The sequence below is a fragment of the Rhinatrema bivittatum genome, chromosome 17 (assembly GCF_901001135.1).
Source record: "Rhinatrema bivittatum chromosome 17, aRhiBiv1.1, whole genome shotgun sequence".
NCBI lineage: Eukaryota > Metazoa > Chordata > Amphibia > Gymnophiona > Rhinatrematidae > Rhinatrema > Rhinatrema bivittatum.
Window position 1 is genome coordinate 36700081 of NC_042631.1, and position 16310 is coordinate 36716390.

Here is a 16310-nt window from a genome sequence, read left to right on the forward strand (position 1 = left end):
TAAAGGGCCTTTGGCAGGAAAGGTACTACAGTGTCCAGTAATGATGTCATCAGGACTTCCCTACTTGTGCAGTCCATACTCCCTGTCATTGCCTCAGCAATTGGTCTCCTGCCTAGCAGTGTGTGTTGCCAGCATTCTTTATTCCTTGTATTCCAGTCCTGCCTCGACAAACCTTGATTTCAGTCCAGCCTTGTCTTCCTCTTTACTTCATCCATCTTCATCTTCTTTACTCATCCTTTACTCATCCTTCGTTCACTCTTGGTTCACCTCGTCGGATCTTGATCTCTTACTTGGACCTGATCACAATTACCTTCCACGTGAATATGACCCCCTGCCTGGTCCCAACCTTGGTCCATATCTGACTCTATTATCCTGCTGCCCTGATCCTAGTATATCTCTGGTTTCTAGCTATCACCACTGCCCTAGGGACTCACCTAAGTCCTGCCATCCACAGAACCCAAAGGCTCAACCTGCAGTCAGCTGGTAAATGTGAAGCTACAGACTGTCCTGCTATAAGGCGTGTTCTCCAGCTGCCAGTGTAGGCCTTGGAGGTTCATCCTCAAGGCTGAGTCAACTATGCCGCAGCACTAAAGGCTCACATACCCACTACCCTTTACAGTTATGAGTTGAAAGAACTGGGAGGATGAGAGTGCCATCCACAAAGAAGGAAAAAGAGGGAATACGGAAAGAGGATTTTGAGGGAAGACAAGAAGTTCTGTCTTTGCCATGTTAAATTTAAGTTAGCGGTGGGACATGCAGGTGGCAATGTCAGATAAGCAAACTGAAATTTTGAATTTTTGGTGAAATATCTGACATAGAGAGGTAGATCTGGACATCATCAACATAAAAGTGGTACTGAAAGCTGAGGGAAGACTGATAGTCTAGATAGAAAAGAGAAGAGGGTCCAAGGCACAGGGTTGAAGCACATTGACCTACAGTGAAATAGTGTTGAGGAAGAACCACTAGAGGATATAGTAAAAGTACAATGGGAGAGGTAAGAAGAAAACCAGGACAGACAGAGTCTAATTAAGTTCAGCATTTTCAAGGAGAGATGGTGATCAACAGTGTCAAAATCAGTGAATAGATCAAGGAAGAAAAGGATTGAGTAAAGCCCACTGGACATGGACACAAAGAGGTAACTGGTGACTTTGGTGAGAGCAGTTTCTGTGGAATTTAAAGGACAAAAGCCAAATTGGAGTGGATCCAGAATGGCTTGAGATGAAAGAAAGTCAAGATAACAAAGATGAATGGCCAGCCCAACCAGACTGGATGATAAAGGAAGGATGGAGCTGGAACAATAGTTAGCAGGGCAGGTAGGTTGCAGTGAAGGATTTTTTAGGAGCGGCATGGTCACAGTATGCCTGAAGGAAGAGGGGACAATCACAGTGATAAGTGATCAATTGAGGATGTGACAGACAGAAGGAATGACTGCAGGGTAGAACTGAGGAGTCAGGTGGGAATGGGGTCAGAGTAATAAATAGTGAGTTTGGAGGAGCAGAGAAGATGGCAGTTTCCTCATTTGTGATTTTAGAAGAGGAAAGAAAAATATGGCAGGGGCCAAAAGCTCTTATTGGACTAGTCTCCTATACCTCCACCGGTGTAAAAATGTTTTCCATTCAGGACCCATGAAGGAGTACTGACAAAACTGTATAATCTGCCACAGGACATTACACAGTAGGGATATATATTAATTTGAAACGAATGGGTAAAATACAATGAATGAGACCATTTTTGTTTCATACATGGACCCCTGAAACAAATGGAATGTGCACACAAATTAAACAAAAATTTTAGTTTCAATCATTTGTTTGTCCTTTTCAAGTCTATGGCCCATTGGAAATGTTGCAGTGAAATTAGTAAATATAGCAACCAAAATATTCCTGAGATAGTAGCCAAGACAGAGCTGAGGTGGGAGTACAGGGTAAGTAGACAAGATGAAAAACCAATCAAGGTGAAGGTGCCCTGTTCCTAACGATACACCTTGGGGGATCTTGTTACCACTCAGCCTTCCTGCCATACAGACCTACACATTAGGGGTCCTGACGCCACTCTTCCTTGCTGATATAACCCTTATGCCACATTTGGGAGCCTTGCTGCCATACTCCTAATGTACCACCTTGGGTGTCTTCAATCACTTGGCCTTGCTGTCATATCCTCAAGGTGTAGAGTCAAGGGTACCACTGCCTTGCTGCCCTGCTTCTGATTCTACACTTTGGGCATCTTGCTGCCACTCTGCTTTGCTGCCCTGCTTCTGACACTACACCTTGAAGGTCTTGCCGAACCTCTGACTTGCAGTTATCCAAGGTCCTGATGCTACATCTTGGGAATCTTGCTGCCATGCCCCTTGGAAGTCTTTCTGCCACTTTACCTTGATGCTTTACCCCTTATTCTACATCTTGGGGGTCTTCATGCCAGTATGCCTTGCTTCCTTATACCTGTTGTACCACCTTGGAATTATTTCTGCCACTCTGGCTTGCTGCAATACCCAAGACTCTATACCTTGGGGGTCTTGCTGCCCTCAGCCTTTCTGCTATACCAATTATTCTGTACCCTGTGGTCTTTTTGCCATTCTGCCTTGTTAACATTCTCCAGATTCTACACCTTGGGGTATTCTTGCCACTGTGGGTGGATGCTTTTCACCTCTCATGCTGCTTCAGAGTTTTCATGCCATTCTTTGTGCTGGTTTGTCAATGCGTGGGATTTTTATATGTATGTTTGCTGCTTTATTCCCCCTTCATGTTGCCTTAGGTTGTTAATGCCTCTTGTGATGCCACTTTTCCATTTTTGTGATGCCTTGCGGGTTTACGCCATTGTTATTGGTGCCCTCTTGAAGCCTTGGGGTGTTCTCGACACTCTTGTTGCTGCTTTGCTCCTCTGATAGTGCTTTGGAGAACTCCTGCCACTGCTAGTACCCTTTTGCCCCTTTACTGTGCTAGGATATTCATGCCATTTTTTGAGCCACTTTGCCACAGTCTTGGTGCCTTAGAGTTCTCTTCTCCCTTCTGATGTCTACCCACAAGTTTCATTAGAATTGATTAGAAAACACCAATTTTGAAGCTCAAAAATAGGATGGATTACGTCACCCATTAACTTTCATGGGAAACAAACTAAATGAATAAACAAACATTTTTTGTTTGAAACAAATGAACAAACAAAAAAAAAATATTTTGCTTCTGCACATTTCTACTGCACAATAGCACATTGCTAACAAATCAGCTTGCTCTGAGCCTCAAAATTCCACACCCCTTTCATCTCTAAACATTGTGACTGTGTATCATAAAATCATCTTGCTATGCTTACAGATATTCTAGTTTTTAAAAAATTACACAATTGTACCGTAATAAGAGAGATCATAGAGTGTCATATCAAGGGGGCAGACAGAGCTAGTTGACCGAGCTAGCTTGGCTTTTCCCCATTGCATGCCATGAAGATGCAGTTTAGAATTCTAAACTGATTTTTCCAAGGAAGCCAGAACAACATTTTCATGCATACAATGGGATAACAGCAGGACTGGCTCAACCTGCCCTATTGCTACCCTCCCCTTTTTCCCACCAGACAAGGAGCTCTATGTTCAGCCAAATCATAATTAAGTGAAAAACTAATTTAAAAAAATTCCAAATGCTTTTTTTAAATGTTCAGTCATTTCTTAAATATTAATGTTGCATTCATGATATTCTTAACTTAAAAAGTTTAATTATGTCACTCTAAGTTCATGTGGCAGAAGAAGTATCACTCAGACATATACAGCAGCTTACAGAAAGGGAACAAGTAGAGAAAAACACACACTGAGCTTCAAAATGTATTTTCACTGGGCAGTGGTTGAACATATACAAAGAACTAATATATAACTAGTGTTACATCTAGTGTAATATATATCTAAGCATATAGTACTCAAAGGAGCACACAATTTCACGTTTTTTTCACCTGATCTAGCACAACATTCTAGCACTCTGTTTGTTGCGAGATTGAGTTGGCTAGGTTGAAGTTGTAATTATGCTTATTATTATTTTTATGCAGACACTTTGGATTTGAAATTGAAATGAAACTCCAGGGAGGATGACTCAGAACCAATATCAGGAAACATTTCTTTACAGAGAGGGTGTTGGATGCCTGGAATGCCCTTCCGGAGGAGGTGGTGAAGACAAAAACAGTGAAGGAATTCAAAGGGGCATGAGATGACCACTGTGGATCCCTAAAGGCTAGAGAATGGAAATGAAGAAAAGAGTTGCTGAGGATAACTTGCTCATGCAGTAGTTGCTACCCTTAACCAATAAGCCTTCATACTGTTGTTGATGCAACTCCATCATTGCTCTCTGCTTCAATGGCAGGGGGAAAAGGGGAATTAGATTCAGAAAGCAACCAGCAAGAGCCCCAACTTTTATGATCTGGGGAAACAAATAAGCATGGGGGTAACTTGTTCATTCGGCTATTACTATCCTTAACCAATAAGCCTGATACTCTGATGCAACTCCAACAATGATAAGGGGAATGGAACAACTCCCCTATGAGGAAAGACTAAAGAGGTTAGGACTTTTCAACTTGGAGAAGAGATGACTGAGGGGGGATATGATAGAGGTGTTTAAAATCATGAGAGGTCTAGAATGGGTAGATGTGAATCAGTTATTTACTCTTTCGGATAGTAGAAAGACTAGGGGGCACTCCATGAAGTTAGCATGGGGCACATTTAAAACTAATCGGAGAAAGTTCTTTTTTACTCAACGCACAATTAAACTCTGGAATTTGTTGCCAGAGAATGTGGTTCGTGCAGTTAGTATAGCTGTGTTTAAAAAAGGATTGGATAAGTTCTTGGAGGAGAAGTCCATTACCTGCTATTAAGTTCACTTAGAGAATAGCCACTGCCATTAGCAATGGTTACATGGAATAGACTTAGTTTTTGGGTACTTGCCAGGTTCTTATGGCCTGGATTGGCCACTGTTGGAAACAGGATGCTGGGCTTGATGGACCCTTGGTCTGACCCAGTATGGCATTTTCTTATGTTCTTATGTTCTAATGTTCTCTGTTTCAACAGCAAGAGGTAATGAAGAATTGGATTCGGACAGCAACCAACAAGAGTCCTGACTTTTACGGTCTGGGAAACTGATAAGTATGGGGGTTACCTCATTGTGCAGCAGTCTTGTCAGACTGGATGGACCATTTGGTCCTTTTCTGCCATTATTTCTATGTATCTATGTATTCACCAACAGTAGATGAATGTAGAGTGCTGTATACACAGTTGAATGATTTGTACAAATAGGCTGTCTCATCTAGTCATGCAGCCTTCATTTCAGCTGCCCAGCAGGCTGTTATTTTTTTATTTTATTTATATTCCACTTTTCACACTTTTTTTCAGCACTTCAAAGTGGATTACATTCAGGTACTGTAGGTATTTCCCTATCCCCAGAGGGCTTTCAATCTAAGGGGGTCATTTTTCAAAATGCGGTAAGGCGTTTTCGCATGCGTTAAGGGCTTATCGCATGCGAAAAGCCCCGTTTTCGCATGCGATAGGCCTTTAACGCATGCGATAAGCCCTTAACGCATGCGAAAACGTGTTTACCGCATGTGATCGCACCATATCGTATGGTGCGATGCAAATTCCAAAAATAGGAGGAGTTAGGGGCGGAGAGTGGGCTGGGTTGGCCTGTCTGCGAAGAGCTATCGCACAGCCGTAACGCCGATTTTAACTACACCTCTTTCAAATGCGTTAGGCTGTGCGATAGCTGCCGTGACTGTGCGGTAAGGTTTCATCTCCATTTGCGATGTCTCCTGTAAGTCTGATTTCAGCTGAATTGACAGCCTTGGGGAGGGGGGGGGGAGAGAGAGAGAGAGAGAGACTGGCCATAATATCATGGCCCATAGGCAGGTATTTGTATCCCTATGGTAGGCCCACCTAGTAACTCGAGGTGGGGTTTAGGTATGAGTGTAGGGGGTTAGGGGCCACTTTGACATTCTACGTGACACCTACGAACAGAACAGTGGTCTCTTGTGAAGATTTGCTGGCCTTCGGAGTGAGGAACCTCACTCCAAGATGAGATTTGGGAGAACCTTGCCCAAATCTCATCTTGGAGTGAGGTTCCTCACTCCGAAGGCCAGCAAATCTTCACAAGAGACCACTGTTCTATTCGTAGGTGTCACGTAGAATGTCAAAGTGGCCCCTAACCCCCTACACTCATACCCAAACCCCACCTCGAGTTACTAGGTGGGCCTACCATAGGGATACAAATACCTGCCTATGGGCCATGATATTATGGCCAGTCTCTCTCTCTCTCTCTCTCGGATCATTAAAAATGGTCCCCCAGTGGTTGAATGCAGGAACTACAACAGGTCTGGCACTTATCACAGAATCTGAAATGGTATCGCAATTTGCACTAACTTAGCTCTTCGCACAGGTAATTAGCACAAATTGCAATAAATACTTTATTAGCATAAAACACGCCCCTTTTTGCTATCACATGCGGTACTTACCGCATTTTGATAAATCCAGGCCTCAGTTTGTACCTGAGGTTGGGATTGACTGAGTGAGTAAGCCTCCTATTTAGTTGGGACAGCAGTGGGTTGGAAACCACCGGGTCTCATGGTCCTCTCTTCATCTGGTGGCTGGTGGGCTGCTGCAGCCTTCTTTTCATCTGGGCAGCTGACAGTTTCGAAACTGCAGGACTGCTATGGCCTTCTCTCCAGCTCGGCGGCTTGTAGGTTGGGAACCTCTGGGTCACTTCAGCCTTTTCTGAATTTTGGTGGCTGGTTTGGGGTCTGCTGGGGCCCTGTGGTGTCCTCCTTGACCTCCTGCGGGTAATGGGTCCGCTGGGCAGCCTGTAGCCTCTTTTTCACCTTGGCCACCATCAGGAGACCAGACGCCTCCTACTAACTCTGGCCGCAGGTAATCCCCAAGCCGCTGCCTCTCCAAGTCACCACCCTATGCGAGTCCTGCCCATGAGATTACATAATCTCACAACTGTGTATGTGTGTGTGTGCGTGTGTACCATTGACAGGGTGCCATTTACCCTAAAGCTGGCCCTGTCTGCAGTAGTGCTTTACCCCAGAAATGGCTCTTTACAAAATTGCATCCGCAATATGCACATGAAATTATGCAGATGCACACTGTATGTGCATGCTTTTACGTGCGTAAGGGTGAGGTGTTCCAGGGGGGTGGAGTCTGCAGGGTTTGATTTAAAAGGAGGTAATTTGGTAACATAGCACATAATATAACAAATATATGCAAAAATTACACCAAATTTTAAAGTGGTCCTACATGTATAAGTGCACTTTGAAACGTATCCAAGCAAAACTATATGTACACAATTCCAACTGCTATGTGGTGTGCATAGTTTTACCGAAAGGATTGATGTATATTCCTTTTAAAATGAAAAAGCATGCATGTAAGTCCCAACTTCACTCAGACTCCACTCCCTGGAGTGCCTCACCCCTGAGAGTGTAAAACTATGCACAATCAGAATGAATGCATTCATTTTATGTTCTTAGAGGTGACGCAGTTTTCCAAAAGGCCATTTCTGTGGATAAAGAACTAATTTACCCACAGAAGTTCCTTTGAAAATGACCCTAAAAAGTCCATTTTGAAACTTGGTGTAACTTATATACACATTTGCCACCTAACTTATGCATGATATTACAAAATTATTCTGTTGCTAAGTCCAGGTCCAGGTTTGAGGAGACCCCCAAAATAGCATCTGTTTTTCATATAATAGTACAAGACGTTTTCGATGGGGGAGGCTCCAGGATTTCCATATTTGAGGAGTTCTAAACAAATGTTTGAAGGTTTGAACAGTAGTTCTGCTAAGTGCGCACAGGATGGCACTTGGGGTGGTTGCTAACATATGTTAATGCTGTCTAGGTTAAAGGGTTTTTGGGTAGGGTGTCCCCTTAAGTGGATGGGAGATTTTGATTGGTTGGGAAGAGTCTCAGGAAGGTATAAATTCTGGGTCAGTTTGACAGGAGTTGCCCTTTCTAGTTTGGAGTTGGAGAGAGGGACCTCCAGAATGTAGTTGATCTCGAGTAGCCAGCCCATGGACTGGCGGAGCCTGGGGACCGACTCCAGTATGGAGTGGGCACTGCAAGAGCTTTTCTCTCAAGGGAAGAGGCTGTGGAGTGGACAGATAGCCGGTCTTTCCCTTGAGGAATCATTTGAGAAGTAGAAGTGGCGTGAGAGGATGGATCCTCCCCCTCTGAGGAAAAAGGTGCCTGGATGAGAAAAGAGAGAGAGAGAGTCCAGGAGAGGCCACTGGAAGATACATCCTGCATGAGGTGAGGAAGAGGAGTCCTAATATGAGGAGAGCCTTGAGGAAGTGTGGAGAATATAGGAAGCCAGGGAATTCTTCACATTGTTGAAGACAAAGATGCAGGATGAATGAAAAAATCCCTGAGAGAGTGATGGTGTGATTGAATGATCATAGGGATATGGAGATGTAATTATTATATCCCAAAGAAGGTATTTAGGTGGTAAACCAAATGAAGTCTGGTATTTCAAAGGAAGAGGAATCTGAGGTGTGACTTATCAGTCCCTTAGGAGCTGCAAAAATTGAGAGAAGGGGATGTTGTAATGAGGAGTGAAAGATTTAATTTCTGAGTGATTAGAACCTTTGTCCAGTGGCACTAGATAGTATGTTATCATGGAGATTTACTTTGACTGTGTACTCCATGGAATCTGAGAATTCAGTACTGAAATTCCTATCTTATGCTGAAATATACATAGAAACAGGCTGTTTAAACCAGAAATAAAAATATAGGGGCGGATTTTCAAACACTATGCACGCGGGTACTTTTGTTCGCGCCGGTGGCGCGAACAAACGTACACCAGATTTTATAAGATACGCGCGTAGCCGCGCGTATTTTATAAAATCCGGGGTCGGCGCGCACAAGGGGGTGCACATTAGTGCAACCTGCGCGCGCCGAGCCCAGCGCGGCCTGCCTGTTCCCTCCGAGGCCGCTCCGATTTCGGAGCGGCCTCGGAGGGAACTTTTCTTCGCCCTCCCCCCACCTTCCCCTCCCTTCCCCTACCTAACCCACCCCCCCCCCCGGCCCTATCTAAACCCCCCCCCTTACCTTTGTCGGCAAAGTTACGCCTGCTTTGCGCGCGTTGCCAGCAGCCCCGCTCCGTCCTCCGGTCCCAGGGGCGTGGTCCGGAGGCCTCGACCACGCCCCGGGCCCGCCCCCGAAACGCCACGGCACGCCCCCGAAACACCACGTCATTTTGGGAACGCCCCCGGACACGCCCCATCCATCCCCGTTTCGAAAGTCCCGGGAATTACGCACGTCCCGGGGCTTTACGAGCGCCGGCGGCCTATGCAAAATAGGCGCGCCGGCGCGCGCAGGGGTTTTAAAATCCGCCCCTAAGAGCTTGGTTTTCCCTGAGAGTGGAGTGACTTTGTGTGTTCGTAGTTTGATGATTTGTGCCAGCACTGATAGCTAGCTATATGGAAAGGTTTCATGCAGGCAAGAGGCTGATGCTTTCCCTAACTGGTCAAAGAAAACTGGTCAACCCCTACTGTTTCTAGTCGGGTCCACTTTGCCATCTGCATTTGATGACCAGTCCTCCTTCAAACAGAACGCTGGAAATAGGGCTACACGAGTATGGCTGATATTGACTGAAAATCATTACCATCTGAAAGCTCTTTGGTGACCCGTGTAAAATAAACTGATGGTCTCCATCCCATCTCAGTGGACAGGCACCCACATCACCAAAATCACTAACACAATTTGGCACTCATTGACACTTCAGTTGAAGATCTCCGCTGAAAGGCCAAAGTTTGCATTGATATGGAGACTCTATGATTACTTACTTAACCCTAGGGATTGTTTTTCCAGATCAGGATTGAGGCACATTGGCAGATCAGTGAGTGCTGGAATCTTGCACTGCCACTGCCTGCACTTTAGGTCTTTTGTGGATAGATAGAGGACTTTGGTTTCTGATGTAGTCAGTCTTGAAACTTTCAAAAGAACCAAGTTCACTATTTTTTTTAAGTCTATGCTATAGAGTTAGAACTCTGAAAATAATTTTTTCCTGACACCCAACATAAACCCTTGTTTTTTTAAATTTCACCCAATAGATCTTGATTCAATGGTATCCTTTCAACTGGAGCATCTCCTAGCCCACAGTCCAGTCACTTTCCCTCCCATATGCTCTACTCTCTTGCAGGCTTGGTGCTTTGGCTGGACAGATGCAGCTTTTCCATCCTATCCTGACTTCAAGTGACTCAGTAGGGAGGGTGGGCGGTTTTTTTTTCTCTGTGGTCCAGAGCTCCTGTCGGACACAGTGTCTGCAGAACTCTTCTCTCGTGAGTCACTGGGGTTACCATTCAGAGCTGGAAGAGTAAGTCCAAGGGATGCCAATTCATGTAATTATCTGAAGCAGCAATAATAATGAACGAAAATGTGCCTAATTATTGCAAGATGAATGAGTTCTTTCCATTCCTCTCTGACCAGGCTTACGGGATCCTGACACAGTCACAGGGATTATTTTTAATATCAATGGTTACTTGAAAGTAATTGCTAGATCAGGGGTAGTCAATCTTTTTGAAATGGTGCGCCAAGATTTAAATCATGGGTAGGCAACTCCGGTACTCAAGTGCTACAAGGCCCCAGATCCCCATCCCCAGCAACCTCACACATCACCCAGATCTCACCCCCAAACCCCTTCTACTCATACTCACCCTTTGGACCCTCCCCCCCATCCCCACCAGCCTCACACTCACTCACAGATACCCCTCTTAGCATCCTGACAGTCTCTCTCCCTAGTAGTACACTCTCTCACAAACTCTCTATCTTACTGGAAGCTGTCTTCCTCACTCCAATCGACTATGGGCCTTGTCCCCTTGCAAATAGCAGCACTGCAACTGCCCTCATGCTTCCTTCTCAGTCCACTCCTTCCCTCTCAGAGCTGACTGATCATCTCTAACATGAGTCCCACAGGTACTACAGCTGAGCCTCACACAATGACTTTGGCTGCAGCCAACGTTCCTGTGCATGGCACAGATTCCTGACAGCTGTGAACCTGCAGACTCCCTCTAGTGCTTTGACCTAACTTCCCCCATGTCATCAATGATCAGGACCACCTTCTGTGATTGGACCCCACATAATGAGACCATAACCTAACTAAGCTCTTTCTAATTGGCTCCCCAGTACCTGTCTACACCTCTTCCTCCTTCTCATTGGCTACCACCTTGACAACTTGGCTACCACCTTGACAACTTAGTATAGGCCAGGTCCAGAACAAGAAAGTGATGGGAGGTAGTGTCAGCAACTGTGGCATGCCTCTCCTGCTCTTTTGCTAGTAGTGCTGTACTCCTGCTTCCATGCCACTAAAAATTATTTCATGTGCCACTTGTGGCATGTGTGCAATAGATTGCTGACCCTTGTGCTAAATACTCTTAGGAGGAGAGAATAATTGGACTTTAAACTAATTAATGATACCTCCCTTTGGTCAGATGCTTTGCTTCTACTATATTGCTTGACTCAGGCAGTAAAGTCTTCCCAGAGGGGTCTTTTGGACCTCCCTTTGGTTAAACAAGCTCACTTACCCTAATCAAGAGACTGTGCATTCTCAGTGGCTACACCCACATTATAGAACATGCTTTCAACACAGCAGCATCTCGTAGATTGTGTAAAATCATTTCAAGTAATGTTGAAAACATACTTTTTTTTTTTTTTAGGAAAGCCTTTCAGTGAGCAAATACATTATTATCTAGGCCTTGAGTCCTACCTATTTCTGTGGCAACCGGTGTTATTATATCAGTTGGTGAGCAAGTGATCACTCTGAATGCATCAAGTCAGATTTTCTTGTGGTAGTTGATGTTAATATATCAAATGATGAGCCTAATGATTTATTTTTGTCTTTTTAAATTGATTTTATTTATTTTTCTGAATATACATTTTCTGTATTTTTTTTATTATGTATTTTATGTTAATGGTATTTGTGTATGTTCTTTTGATTATTGCTTAGAGCTACTGCAATTAGAGATTAAGAAATGTTAATAAAGACAAAGTTTAATAAAATTGTAATCTTCCTAATTTGAGGGGGGCATTCTTCCAGGTTTCATGTGCCCAGCTACCCTCTAACCTCTGCTGAGTTTATCAGGAAACTGTTGGCAGCACTCAGGGCTCCCTAATAAGCTTGGCAAGGGAATTCTTTGTTTACACACCAGCCCCTATCACCCCTCAATCCCAAATATCGAAGCAATTCAATATTCAGCCCCATATGTGTGTGCAGAGCCTTTTATAGGTCAATATAGCCCATTTTTGAGTCAAAGTGCTTTTTTTGAAAAACGATGCATTTAAAACTCTAAATATTCTGGGATGCTTCCCATTTAACAGCAGAATTGCAAGATGCTGCCAATGAACAGCAAAAAAAAAAAAAAAAGATCCAAACAGGATTAGATCATTAGATCAGCCAGCAGAGGCTGACCAGGATCAGGTGGCATCACTAACATCAACAAATTCCAAACGTATCTTCCTTTCTTGCCAACCAGAGTAAAAAATAGACCTCTTGTGTGGTTTTGATTAGTGTTGACCATAAACTTAAACCCAACCCTCCCCAGTGACTCCAGTGTATTCCTAACTCTGGATCACAAGCCCAGCCATTTCATTCTTTGCCTCCTTTGAATTCCACACCACTTGATCTCCTCTTCCCTCCCTGGTCTCCTTTCCCGCCCCTCTCCATGCACTTTAGACACACACACACAAACCACACCCTCCCCCAGCCCTGGAAACTTTTCAGCACAACTGGGGACCTTATTTTGAAGACGTGTCAGCACATATCTTGATAAGACTGCTCTTGAAATAAACCTGGAAACCTCATGCCTCTGCCCGAAAAAGGAGAGCACACTTCAGGTAATTATAAGCTCATTCTCTCTCACAGAGATACCAACAAAAATGGTGCAAAAATCAAAGAAAAGACACCTCTGAAGTGAAATCCCATGTGATTCATGCTAGGATAAAACTAGGTAACCAGATGAAAGAATGTTCTGGGAAGAGCAGGGGTAAGTAAAGTTAGCATGGAGATGGCTGCTGCTCACTCCTCGGAAAGGTTGCGCATGCCCCAAGGAAGGCTCATGGTACCAGAAAATGTAAATCAGTGTTCTATAGAGTGCTTTCTGTCTGTGAGCCAGAGATGATGAAGCTGAGCGACATACAGAGATGTAAGAAAGAAACTGTCTAAAGCCTATGAATTCTGCTAATAAGAATGCCCGGTAAAGGCTCGAATGCCATAGAAACTAGAGGCAGGGAAAATAATGTGGGAAGAACCTGGAGATCCTTAGTGTTGATATTATGGGGAAGCAGCCAAGGTATTCGATAAAATAGTCTGGGGAGAACTTGAATAACTAATAGTACAGCAATATAGTTACACAGTAACACAGTAAATGACAGCAGATAGAGACCCAATGGTCCATCCGGTCTGCCCAGCAAAATGTTTTGGGTTGTAACTGCTACTCTGTGCAGGTTACCCCCCCATGCAGAAATGTTATACCTAAAGTTACAAGCATACAAAGAGGGCGGAGTAAAGGGCACACACATTTAAGTGAATCACAGCAAAATAATGTGCGGCAAACAATTAAACTGGACAATACCCCTTTAACCAGAACACTAATATTTTAATGTGTGCATAAAGTTACCACAAATTAAACTAGAAATAAAGATACAGGATAAAGTTATTAGGGATCCTCTATGTTTATCCTGTATCTTTTTTTTTTTTTTTTTTTTTTTTTCTAATTTGACATTACAGCAAGACAACATCTTACTAAAAGAAAATGGATATGCAAGTTCAATACATAATAAGAAAATAATTTTCACTTTTATCAAATTACAGAACAATTGCAGTTCCCCTTAAAGAAACTTAGGCCTGAGGGCATGAAAGTAATTGGAGACTTAATAGAACAAACTTCTTAAACATTTAAGGCATTAATGTGACAAAATAGGAGTCTTATTTACTTTATGATCCTAGCTTTAGGACTATTTAATGGGGGGTTATAACAACCCTCCTAGCATTAAGGAAAGATTTTAATTGCTCCGGATAGAAGAAAATAAAGCATTCTGTTGAAGACACACACTTCAGGGATATTTTAACATAAATGAGAACCCCAAAGAGACTACTTAAGCTCTTAATACTAAAAATTCTCGTCTCCTCTACTGTGTTACCGGAGCAAAATCTGGATATATACGAATCTGTATGCCCCTAAAGGGCACTTCCATATTCCTAAAATATCTTTTCATTATTTCACTAACATCCCTCTCAGTAATAAATGATACCATTAACGTAGCACATTCAGAGAATTCAGAAGTGGAGTCTTCCAAAAATTTAGTAAGATTCCCTTTATCTGCAATATTTTGAGAAATTTCTCATTTTTTAGCAGGAACTGGTAAGTAAAAAAGCTTAACTGAAAGGATTTCTCCCTCCTGAAATTTCAAAACCTCCGAGAAATATTTTCTCAATGACACATAAGGGAGTTCACCCAGTATCTTAGGGAAGTTTATAAATCTTAAGTTCAGGGGTCTTGAGTGGTTTTCCAAATGTTTCAATCTGCGTGATAAAGCTAAGAAGGTGAAAGATTTCAACGCTGTATGTTCCTGATTCCTCACCAGCTCTGCTTCCACCGTCTCCATTCGCGGCCTTATTTCTTCTATCTGTGCATCATGTGAGTCAATCTTCTGACCAGAAGCATCAATTTTATCATTAATTTCACCCACAGCGTTCCCTAATGTAGACACTAGGTCCCATATAGCACCCAGCGTGATTGTAGCTGGCTCTGACGGCATTTGGAAGCGGGGATGCTGGGAAAACTCACCCACTTCCAGCACAGGTGAAATTCCAGCCAGCAAATTCCTCCCAGTTCCAGCAGCTGGTCTCTCCGATACTTCCTTCTCTCTCACCCGGGTCGGAGTTGACGCGGGGGGGGGGGGGGGGGGGGCGCCGTGGCCAATCCCTCTGCTCTTGATGTTTCCTGCTCCTCCGAGGTCTGTATCAAGTCACAGCTGCTCCTACTCTCTGGCTTCCTTCCATTGGGTCTGCCTGAGCCGCTTCATAGCTCAGCGACCAAGCTGCCTGAGAGAGATCAGGGAGAACTGCTAACGTAGGCTTTTGAGGATCCGGGGGGGGGGGGGGGGGGGGGGGCTAAGTGTAATTTCCTCCAGCGAAACCAGCGCTCCACCGCTAGTTCCTGCAGCGAGGGTTTCTCCTCCCGTTTCAAGCTCCTTCACAGGTACGTAGGATGTTATCAATCGCTGAGTCGTTAGCTCCGGGTCCGAAGGAAAGACACGGAGCTTTCCCTTCCTTTTTGCAGGCATTATTTCAGAAACCTTAATTGCAGAAATCGGAGCTCAGCGTTCACGTAACCTGTTCTCGCCGCCATCTTGCCAGTTTAAGTAATTTTAAAGGAATAGCTGTCTATCCCATGTCCTTTTGAACTCCATTACAGTTCTTGTCTTCACTACCTTTTCTGTGAGAGTATTCCGTACATCCACAACCCCTTCCATGGAGAAATGCTTCCTGAGTCTACCCTCTTGTGGTTTCATATCATCACCCCTAGTTTTATACCTTCTTTTCCATCAGATGTTTAATTTTCCTGTATTCTTAATAACTTTCAGAAATTTAAAGTCTGAATCATGTCTCCCCTGTATCTCCTCCAGGGTATACATATTCAGGTCTTCCATTCTCATCTCATAAGTCTCTCAGTGCAGATCCTACACCATTTTGGTTGCCTTTCTCTGGATCGCTATCTATTCTCCATCCTTTTTGAGATATGGACTCCAAAACTGAATGTAGCATGCCAGATGAGGCAACTAAGCAACTCCTCCTGGGTGAAGAATCCACTTATGGAATGGAGGAGTAGCTTAGAGATTAGAGTGGGAGACTGAGAGCCAAAGCAATCTGGGTCAAATTTTGTTTCTCGTGATCTCAGCAAGTTAATTCATCTTCCATTGCCTCAGGTACAACTTAGTTTGTAAGTCCTCCTGGGTAGGGAAATAACTACAGTATCTGAACTGTAACTGGCCTCGAGTTTGAATTTGTAAAGATGAGTAATTAAATCTAAAAAGTCCAGGGGGACATCTTCTTGCTGACAGCCCATGTTTCCAGAAGTGCAAAAGGTGCTGAGGAAACATTACCTTTGGGCACGTGTGAATGACAATCTCCTGGGGAACCCCCTATAAGAGTGGCAGCAGAGCAGTTAGTGCTGGAGACAGCTTCATACTGACTGCCACGTTTTCTGAACTGCAGGAGGCACTACCGCTAGGCATGTGTGGATTACATCTCCTGGGAAACCCTGTATAAGAAGAGCGGTTAATGCCAGGGACATCTTCTCGCTGAC

At 43.9% G+C, this 16310-nt stretch overlaps 1 long non-coding RNA gene across 1 annotated transcript in view; it reads right to left on the reverse strand.

The window, feature by feature from the left end:
* Positions 1 to 14773, reverse strand: part of LOC115079243 — a 134796-nt gene extending 120023 nt beyond the window's left edge. Inside the window, exon 1 of the long non-coding RNA XR_003853232.1 lies at positions 14584 to 14773. This is a non-coding gene — a long non-coding RNA (uncharacterized LOC115079243). The remainder of the gene's footprint in view (positions 1 to 14583) is intronic.
* Between the last annotated feature and the right edge of the window lie 1537 nt (positions 14774 to 16310).